This window comes from Tursiops truncatus, chromosome 12 (assembly GCF_011762595.2).
Source record: "Tursiops truncatus isolate mTurTru1 chromosome 12, mTurTru1.mat.Y, whole genome shotgun sequence".
NCBI classification, from domain to species: Eukaryota; Metazoa; Chordata; class Mammalia; order Artiodactyla; family Delphinidae; genus Tursiops; species Tursiops truncatus.
Window position 1 is genome coordinate 39,999,266 of NC_047045.1, and position 10,509 is coordinate 40,009,774.

At 47.4% G+C, this 10,509-nt stretch overlaps 1 protein-coding gene across 1 annotated transcript in view; it reads left to right on the plus strand.

Moving 5' to 3' along the window:
* LOC101321152 (uncharacterized) overlaps positions 1-10,023 on the plus strand; it is a 91,125-nt gene extending 81,102 nt beyond the window's left edge. The window contains exons 16-17 of the mRNA XM_073789490.1: positions 3,105-3,269; positions 4,805-10,023. The gene's annotated coding sequence lies outside the window, so the exon portion shown is untranslated. The remainder of the gene's footprint in view (positions 1-3,104; positions 3,270-4,804) is intronic.
* Positions 10,024-10,509: the final 486 nt, after the last annotated feature.

Below are 10,509 nucleotides of genomic sequence, written 5' to 3' on the forward strand. Positions count from 1 at the left end.
AGAACATCTGTTAACATATATTTTTGTGTATAACTTTTATTATTCTCTAAAAATAAATTCCTGGAAGAGGAGTTACTGGATCAAAGAGCATGAATATTTTAAAACCCTTTCACAGCCACTGCTGGTCTGCCCTCCAAAGTACTACACTGACTTCTCCTCCTGTCAGCAGTGGTGAGCGAGCCACTTTCCTCACTCCATCAGTACTGGGTTTTTATCAGTATTTGCCATCTCCGCTAGTTTGCCTGACCTGGCAAAGCGTGTCTGGGCCCTCTCTGGAGGTCAGTGGCACAGAGGTTGCACTGATAGGACAGTGTCACCAGGACAATCAAATCAGAGCCAGGGGAATCACCCCAGGCTGGAAGGAGAACCTAGTTTGTGCAGCAAACTTCCAGTGAGCCTAGAGCCGTCCAGACCCTGGAAGTGTCACAGATAAAGCTCATCAACTGAGCAGGCTGAATCTTGGAGTGGGCCCCATAGGACTGCCAGATACACACACAAACACACTCACTGATACGTGTTGAGGGACACATACAGACCTATAGAGACCTATACAAACACTCACGGAGAGAGACATACACAGAGAGGTACAGACACACAGAGAAACACACACAGACATGCATTTATGAATATAGACACACACACACAAATGCACACAGACACACTCGCTGATACAGACACACAGAGACACACAAGCACTCCCATGGACGTGCAGGTCCTAGTCAGGTAGATCTGCCCTACCTTCCACATATTGGCTCCCATTTCTCTTGGAGTCTAAACCTAAGTCTGCCTTGGACGGTTGGACTTTTCCTCTGTTCCTTAAAGACCACCTCTTCAGAAAGGGTGCCCAGCAGCCTAGAGAAAGGAATGGAATGGGACTGCCTAGAGAGGGAGAACTATGGCCCTTTGACCAAGGCAAGAAGTGCCCCTGTCAGAGGCCCCACTTCAGAGGCCCCTCTGGCTCTGCTCCAGCCCCACCCTTCCCCACGGCCAAGGGGACGTGCCCACTCCGATCCCTGGCCTTCCTTCTGGACCGTGCTCCGGATACCTGGGCACTGGAATTCCTGGCCCTTCCCCAGATCATTCTCCCCAGAGAGAGAATGGGCCTCACCACCCGTGAGCACGCCCTGGCCTGTGGGGTAGACAAGGACAGCTGTGCAGGGGTGTGGACAGCCAGGGTGTCTGCTTATATGCATGCAAGCCCCCCTCCCACCCGTGTGATGTGAGGTCAAAGGGAGGAAGCAAAGGGGGTCAAACTGTAAACTATGGGTTGGAGACTAGCTCTCCCTGACCATATCTCAGCATAGAACTCAGAGTAGTCCAAGGATGATAAAAATCAAACCTGGCCTCCTGAGTCCCTTTGAAGGTCTGTTTTTCAAAGTAGGAGAATTAAACATTTTCATTTTAATAGTTTGATTTATAACCTTTAAATATATAGAACACTTAGACACGTGGAACGTGGGCATCTGTTTGTACTCTTGTCCCTGGCCCTGCAAATGTTAAGAGCAGACCTGAAAGAGAGACTTTCAAGGCTACAGAGCTGATGTTTTTCCATGGAGGAGAAATGGAAGTGGATCTGTAAGCCAAGGTAACATGTGCCTTGAGCTCTGGTGTGGTGGGGCTGCCTGGGGGAGCTGCTGTGAGCGATGCCCCTTTTCAGATCACTTTCAGGAAAGACCACCTCGAGACCTGCCTCCTTTCCCTGGGTTGTGATGTGATGGCCAAAGAATGCAGCAACTTCGAGAGCTACTCCATGTGTTAAGAGCATGTATTGGAGCATGCTAGGCAGAAGCTCTGCCAGAAAGAGCAAGTATGTTCCCAGACAGACAAGAAGTGCATTGGGGAAGGTGTGGGGAGGAAGGCCCAGGAATCACTCCAAAGAGGAAATAAAACACGGTGCAGTCTGGTGCAGGGAGGTGTTCTTATGCAAGAATTGAGGGTAGATGGCCCTCTCCAACGTTTTCTTCTCATTGGCTCATTTCCTTGGGCTCTGGTCTTCTCAGCTGGGAAGGTGATGGCCCCAGCAACACTGGGTTGTATGCTTTGGAGGGGTCTAGTGGGGAATATAAGAGGTAAGCAGTAAGGCAGCTGGCCCCCAGGGGAAGATCCATAGCTGACCTTCCCACCCTCAGCAAGCCCAAGGGACTTTGTGCTGTTCCTGGTTCAGCAAAGAAGCTAGGATCCTTGAATGAACTCTGTCTTTAGGATGCACATCATGGGTCTCACTGATGAGACTTCCTTAAAATGAGATCCCGTCCTAAAGTTCAGTGGAGCAACAAGCACAGTCCTAGCTCCAGGTGGAGCCTGAGGATCTCAAAAAGAAGCACGAATAACACAGATGAGGGCTGTCTGGAGCATGGTGCACTGAATAAATATTTGAGTTTGGGTATGCACTGCTTTCTCCTCTTTAGGAATTAGACATTATACGAAGAGGTCAGAGGCCACCTGAAGACAAGGCTGGTCAGGTAGGTCAGTTATTACTAAAAAAGTTCTCCATTTCTCAAATCCACAATCTCAGCAGTAGTCAGACATGGGACATCCTGGTGTCATTTTCTTGTGCCCCTTCCTATAGAAATCCCATCAATGACTGGTCCACTGCAGAGACATCCAAGGAGTGTGCCTGTACTTTTTAAGCAATGAGGGCTTTTTTTTTCTTAGTTTTTTGGTGACTTTTGTTATTTTTTTATTGCTTTGTTTTTTCTTTCTGTTTTTTTTGGGGGGGGGGGGTGTTTGTTTTCTTTTGAGGCCAATGTGCCTTCTGAGGAGGAGGTATATAGGCTAAGGTGTCATGGGGAGGCCAGTTTGGAAATGGAAGCCAAGACAGTTGAAGTATTTTCTCCAAAGTACTTAAGTAGCATCTCTTCTGGGTTCATTCATTCAGCAGCCATTTATCGAGCACCTACAATGTGTCTGGAACTGTTCTGGGACCCTTAAGCCAACTTTAGCTTCTTCTGCCCACACTTGCACAACAGGATATTCACCTTCTTCATTAAGTTCAAAGTAGAATACCAATTCAACATTGATATATTGATACAAAGGACTCTTTTTGCAGTGGCCATGTGGAATTCCTGAATTATTTTCCATTAAAACAAAATTTCTGCTACTAGATTGCAGAGCTCAGTCACAATATGATCATGGAAGTCACTGCTCTGACTCGACTCACGGATTGGGAGGAGGAGACTCTGGATCTCAAAAAGCAAATTCGAAAAGAAGTCCAAGAAGAATATGAAGCATTAGTTCAAGCTTTGTTTGTGACATGTTTGCACATCAAAGTAAGTGACCTGGGTCGGATGTCTGGGCAGTCCTGTGGGGACCCGGGTGTACCTGACCCCCGCGGTGGCTGTACGGAGAGATCAATAACAGAGTGAGCTTTGTGACAGCAAGAGATTGTTGGGCCCAAGAATTCTCCAGCTCCAGGCTTTCGCTGCAGAGAATGAGTCAGCAATGAGTGGTCATTATTTTCCCAAAAGAGACACTGAATTTTAAATAACTTAGATATTTGCAGTTTTCCTCACTCTACTGCCATGTTGCCATCTGATTGCTGTTGAGGGAAGGGGGAGTTTCTTCTCCCAAACCCCAACAGTTTATGTCACTGTTTTGTCTATTGAATGACCATCCAAAACAGGAGAGCACAGTGCCCTGGGCCAGGCCAAACCCCAGTGTAAGTGTAGGTAGCAACAGCCGCCTCCTGGAAGCTCACTGGGCAGATTCAGAATCTGAATCAGCTTTCAGAGATTTTACAACCTTCAAAATGCCCATCAGCCTTTCTCTCACATCTGGTGTCAGGGAGCTGCTGACCTGTCAGTAAAGATCCAGGCAGAAGAGGAGTGAGGGGGTTCCCATGTGCCCACAGCACTGTGGAAGCCTGTCACTGTCTTATGATGTCTGAGCAGCTGTAAGATGGAGACCCATGCCTAAAATGGGCTATTGTGGAGCCTGGTCCCCCTGCCCTACAAGTGAGAATTTCAGTACAAACCTACCACCCCCAAGTCCATGGCTTCCCCCAGACCTGCCCCCTTCTCTGCTATTAGATGTTCCTCAGAGCCAGCCCCATTTGGGTCCTTCCCTTACTCCCTTCCCCCAAAGGATTCCAGGATGGTCCCTGGAGTTGGTCCATTGAGAGGAGTTTCCACTGATGCCTTGCCTTGGTCTGGTTATTCCAGAGAGGAATGGACCTTTCTCCTTACTGTGAAGTGTCCACAAAACACAAATGCTTACAAATATTAAGGTATCCAAACCAACGTGCATTGGGCCTGGTGCTGCAGGAGAGAGGTGAGCAGACAGTGAAGTCTAGAATTTACTAAGCCATCTTTCGGGTGTCAAATTGTTGGAAAATGTCTTAGGTTCTTTTTAGTTTCTGCCAGATTCCTAGACAAAAAGGAAATTCTCCACTTCTCTCAGGCTCAGTGAGTTCCACAAGCCCCTGAAGGTAGGGGAATCGCTGTTTTACCCCAGGGTCCCAAGAAGATGGTGAAGCTTTTGCTGTGTGGCCAGTAGCCAGGCTTCCTGCTGTGGCTCCCCGGCACTAACCTCCTGTTTCCTCTCCCGGGAAGTGGTTTAGAGGTGAAAGGATATCCCACAGTCACCCCTCACCCAAGGATGCTGGGTCTCCAAGTTGTACTTACTGATGAGCGAGCTATTTCACCATAAGCTGTTAGCCATAGACATTCGGAACGGGCTGTTTCACAATGAGATTTCTGTTGGAGCCTAAAGAGGAAGGCAGCCAGCTTGATTCCTTCCTCTAATTTATCTATTTTTATTTTATTTTATTTTATTTTTATTTATTTATTATTATATTTTTTTGCAGTACGCGGGCTTCTCATTGTTGTGGCCTCTCCCGTTGCGGAGCACAGGTTCCAGACGCGCAGGCTCAGTGGCCATGGCTCACGGGCCCAGCCGCTCTGCGGCATGTGGGATCCTCCCGGACCGGGGCACGAACCCATGTCCCCTGCATCGGCAGGCGGACTCTCAACCACTGCACCACCAGGGAAGCCCTTAATTTATCTATTTTTAATGGAGTTCCTTGTTAGTGGCTCATGGACAATGTCTTACCTGGTCAGGTTCTGCTGGGTCAAACTGATAGCAAAAATCCCTAGGTTCAAATTCCCAAGTAACCCTTTGTGTATGGGGCAGTGGGGGGGGGGGTGGCTGGGGAGTGGTTTGGTTTTCCGCCTGTGACCTCCCATTCTTCTACCTGCTCAGCTTGTCTCGGCCTCTGACAACCACAGGCTCTGAGATGTGCGGGTGATGAAGCCCTGCGGGTTGAAGACAACACTAAAGGGGCCGCTAGTGAGGCTTCCAGACAATACCCGATGGAGTAATTGTCTGGGTGGATGTTGTTTTCATGTGATATTATTTCTGAAAGTTGGGTTTTAGGGGGCAAAGTGACTCTTCCTCAGCTGACCTTCCTGAACTTGAGCCTGCAATTTGCAGAAGCTGGATGAGAATCAGCTTAATTTGATCCAGAAAGTGTGTGAGCTCATCGGTGAAGTAAGAACAGAAGGGACTGACAATACGAAAGAAAGGCCTAAAGAAGAAATGGGGCTCCACCAGACCTGACGAAGAAATGAAAGAAAATCCAGCCATAGTATGTGATCTCATTTTGAGTGGGGTATCAGCATTTCATCCTAGCGTCTGACCCCACTGCTCACTCTGTTTGCATTCCTGTCCTGTTTCCCTGAGAAATCCTTGTGTCAGGCATTTGAAAAGGGCACTGGGTCTCACTGCACAATTGTCTCATCTTCTGGAAGGCATGTTTCTGATGTCAGGATTCATGTCCTTCCTGAGAAAAGTGCTGGGGGCAGCCTTTTCTGAAAGGCTTTTCTAAGCAGGAGCAGCTGCTGGCCTTGGAGCAGGACAACTGCAGCCTGGCCGCCCTGGTGTGCAAAATGAGAAGCCTGGGCCACTGGAGGCTGGCGGTGCAGCAGGCGCACTTCCGGGGCCAGCTGAGCAGGGCTGAGAAGGTGAGAGCGCTGGGGGAGGGAGGCCCGGCCCAGCAGGGGGAGGGGGTGGCACTGGCCTCCTTGGCTGCAGCTGCTGTGCTGGTGTCAGGTAGCAAGTTTTCCTGGGAACGGGCAAGAGCAGAGCCTGGGGAGAAATAGGAAAGAGCCAGAAGCAAATGGCAAAGAAGCAAATGAGAGAACAGATCAGAGTTTAGCACAAGGGAAGGGAAAAGATGGAGCGGGCAAGCTTTGTCAAAACACTGCAAATCCTTGAGTTTCAATCATGATGATCTGAGGAAAATGAAGGAACAATAAGTGGAAAATCTGCTTTAAGGAAAATTGAAACCAGAGCACATATCAATAGTGGTTTGGAAACTTTTACTTACTGTTTCTGAAAGTCTTTATTTACTCTGATCTGTCACACTGTTCTTAACTGAAATCAAGGAAGCAGTGGCCAGCAGGAGCTGTGTTCTACCAGAAATTTTAGAGAACGATGGATGATGAAGTGGTTTAGAGACTCCTTGGGAAGCTGAAAATACGGAAAGGAAACTTATATCCTACCTTACTGTGTTTGGGATGTTCACAGGAAGCTATGCAAAGTAAAAAAGAGTGTTTGAACATCAAACTAATGGCAGAACAAGAAGTGCTTTTATTTTGTCAACAGCTATTGGCTCTAAGGCAGGCCCTGGCCAGGGCTCAGGCAGACAACGTGAGGATATGCAAGTAGCAGGAGAGCCAGGTGTCTGAGCTCAGAACCCCTCTTCCTCCCTCTCTTTGAACACGCTCTGGCGACCATACGTGGCACTCCGTTGCCTGTAGCAGTCACCAGAGGAACACAGTGTGAAGCCAAGCAGACGGCACTACTGGTGAAAGATGGCCTGGACCCTGGCTTCCCTTCTGCCTTCTTTCCAGCCCAGAAACCGGGGCAGTGGCCAAAAGGCTTTTGTTCTTATTCATATTTGGCTAAAATAGTGAAATATAGCTCATAACTAAGATTGTTCTGTGTGTTTCTCTGAGGATCTTTTTTACCCAGAGGGTATCTTGGGGTCTGGGTCTCTGCCTCTAACACATTCCTTTCACGCTCCAAGCATGTTTTCCATGAGTGTGGCCCTGCCATCAGCGTTATGCCCCAAGCAGAGAGTCTTGGTTTCCTTTCCTGATGACCCACACTAAGTCTTAATTTCAGAAGTTACTGATGCTCTATAGGGCCTGGCACCAAAATAAAGGCTTTTTAAGTCTAAGCTCTTAATAACTGTGCCAACCCTCTGAGCATGAATGAAACAGAGACCCTACGTTTAGAGAGAGAACAGCTGAGTTCAAATAACAGCCGAGGAAAGCTGGGCATATTTTAAAACATAAAATATAATTTGTTCCTTTTGGACCCTAATTCTTCCATTATTGTGTGCCAGTGAGTCATGATGTATAATTATATAAAGTCACCCTACAAATATTAATCATCATTATTAATATTATAATTAAGGATCGACCTTCTAGTGACTGTTGATTAGAAAAATTTCAGAACAGAACCAATTATTACTACTCTTTTCCTTTTCCAACCATCTAGTATCTGGCTTCCTCAGGGCTATTTTGGAAGTCGAAACAGAGACAAGATTAGCACCTCCCTTCCCCACTCACTGTACGTATTGCATCACCCTGTGTCTCCAGGTTCAGCCCTTCCATTGCTATTGCGTGATAAAGGCAGAGTGACAGGGAAAATGCAGGTTGTGGTAGATATGACTATTTGGTCTTGCTACTGGCTGGCACAGGACAGGATAGAGCAGCTGGGCTGTGGTACCCTGAGCCCAGGAATACTTCACACAGTTCTGCCCCTGGGCGCTAATGGAGGGGACAGTTGTGTTGGCCAACCTCTCATCCCCTGCCCTCTGCTGAGAAGAAAGACTCTGTGCCTTTATTTCCTTTGGCCTTTTCCTGCCATAGGCTGAATTGCTGAAAGAATTAGAACACAGAGTGACCCAGGAAGCTCGCCACCGGCAGCAGGTGGATTTAATGAAAACCTCTAGCATGGAGAAGCTTTTGGAGGATGTGGAGCAAAAAGAACAGCACCTGCAGCTCCTTACTGAAGAGTCCAAGATGACTTCTAAACTGGGCCAGCTCCAGCAGAAGAAAATTCAGAGAGAACTCTGACAGGTAACTCCAGTGAGAGGTAGTAAATCAGGGTGTACCAGCCACAGCTGTTTGATTCTTCCCCTGTCTTTTCCGTGCCTCTCATGCCTCCAGAGCGGTGTTCCTCACCTTTGGCACTCCCAGGAACAGCAGGGAAATGGAAATATCTATACCTGGGTGATGGTTCAGGCTGCTTGTGACAAAAGATGATGGCTTGACTGCCACGAGGCCCAGAATCTTGACGTCTTTGTAAGCCACTTGAAAAACATATTTCTACCTGGCTCTAATCTTTGAACTAGGAGGGATCTTTTGGAAAATCTCGATGAATAATCTGGAAAAGCAGCAAGTATTATGGAAGCTATTATAAGGGAATTTTATTCATGGTGTTTCTGGAACTACAGAAATAAAAAAGGAAAGGCAAAGTGGTTTCCAGACTCAATATGTTATTCTTAAATATACCCCACAGTTGGGGCTTCCCTGGTGGCACAGTGGTTGGGAGTCTGCCTGCCGATGTAGGGGACACGGGTTCGTGCCCCGGTCCGGGAAGATCCCACATCCCACGGAGCGGCTGGGCGCGTAAGCCATGGCCGCTGAGCCTGCGCGTCCGGAGCCTGTTCTCCGCAACGGGAGAGGCCACAACAGTGAGAGGCCCACGTACCGCAAAAAAAAAAAAAAAACAAAAAACCCCACAGCAAAAAAAAAAAGGGAGGAAATAATATAGTGTACATGCGGACTAATGCAAGTCCCAACAAAGGAGACCACAGAATGAAATTCAACACAAAGGGAAAAAACAAAAAACAAAAAAAACTGAGCACCTTCTGGGGTAGGTACTTCACACATATTCATTGAATGAATAAGTCAGTTAATTCACCAGAGATATTAGGAAACAGAAATCAGAAGTTTAAATGATTGCAAGTGTTTCAAGTGCTCAAGGAGATCAGTAAGGAGAATTTTACAAAAATAAATGACAAAAAAAAAGGATAAAAAATGTATCCTCTCACAGTTCAGGAGGCCAGAGTCTGAAATCAAGGTGTGGGTCCCTACAGGAGACTCTGGCAGGACCTGTTCCATGGCTCTCCTAGCTGCCGGGGGCTGCCTGCCATCCCCCGCGTCCCTCCGCGTGCAGCTACAGCTCTTCAGTCCTGGCCCCCTTCCCTGTCTCTCTCTCTCTCCCTGTGTTTATACTTGCTTCACTTTTTGTAAGGTCATCAACATTGGATTTAGGGCCCACCCTTTAATCCAGTATGACTTCATCTTAACTTAATCACATCTACAAAGACTATTTTCCAAATAAAGTCACATTTTGAGGTTCCAGGTTGACACTTTGTGGGGGACACTATTCAACCCATTACACTATTACTTTTTTTATAATTAAAAACAATTAGGAGATGATAAAAATAAATTAAAAAAGAAAAAAATGCCTGTGATCTATGCAGATAAGGCACGCTTTGGACCTAGCGACTCTCTGGCCAGGGGACTCTGGGTAAGGGTTGCAAGGGGAGAGCAAACACAAAGTTAGCCTCTGGTTGTGGGCCCTGTGTCAGGCCTGGAGACAGTGCTCAGAGCATTCCCTGCACATGATGAGTTGAACTCAGCATAGAGATCTGGAAAAGAGATCACATCTTTGCTTGAAGCCATCCCGGGGCTCCCACAGGTTCTTGGGGTAGATGCATGGCTTGGCCTACAAGGTGAACTGGTTCCTCCCCCCTCCCCACTTCCCCTCTAATAAAATAAACATAAAAGATATGACTTTTGTGAGTAAACTTCCGGCTATTATAAGGTAATAAAGGGTTCCCAGGGCTGCCTCTGTCCCTCTCTGATTAAGTTCTTGGCCTTCCTGGAGCTCCTGATTTTCAGAAGGCTGAGTTCAGCCTGACCAGGATTTCACAAAGACTTGTATTCCTGGGGTAGCCTGGGACCCACACTCTCCATAGTAATACCCCAACCCACCCCTCACAGTGAACTGACAAAAGTGTGCACCAAGAAGCATCTCTGCTTCCCAAGCACTTTTCCCTTCAGATGAGAAGCCGGCTTGCCCACGAGCGTAGCATGGAGCTGGATGCTTTCCAGTGGATGGAAGAGCTACAAAGTCAGCTTAGTGACACTGAGAGATCCTCTGCCCAGAGGAGCTCACCAGGCGGTAAGGATACCCTTTCTCTCTCTAAGCTCTCAGGGTCCAGGGTTGGGATTGAAGGAGGGCCCCAGGGACTAACGATAACAAACCAGTGGTTATTGAGTGGGTGCTCCATGTTTATTGAATGAATGAATAAACCTTCATCCTCGGTTGCAGTCAGAACTTTCTACTTCAGTTCACCTTGGAGTACTGATAGGCTCTACTAAAAAGTTTCAATCATAAAAACTGGTTCCAGTTGAAATATGTCAACTAAAGAACATTGTGTAGTTCACTAGATTTTGAAGCATCTTAACACCTTGGTCCTATAGAGGA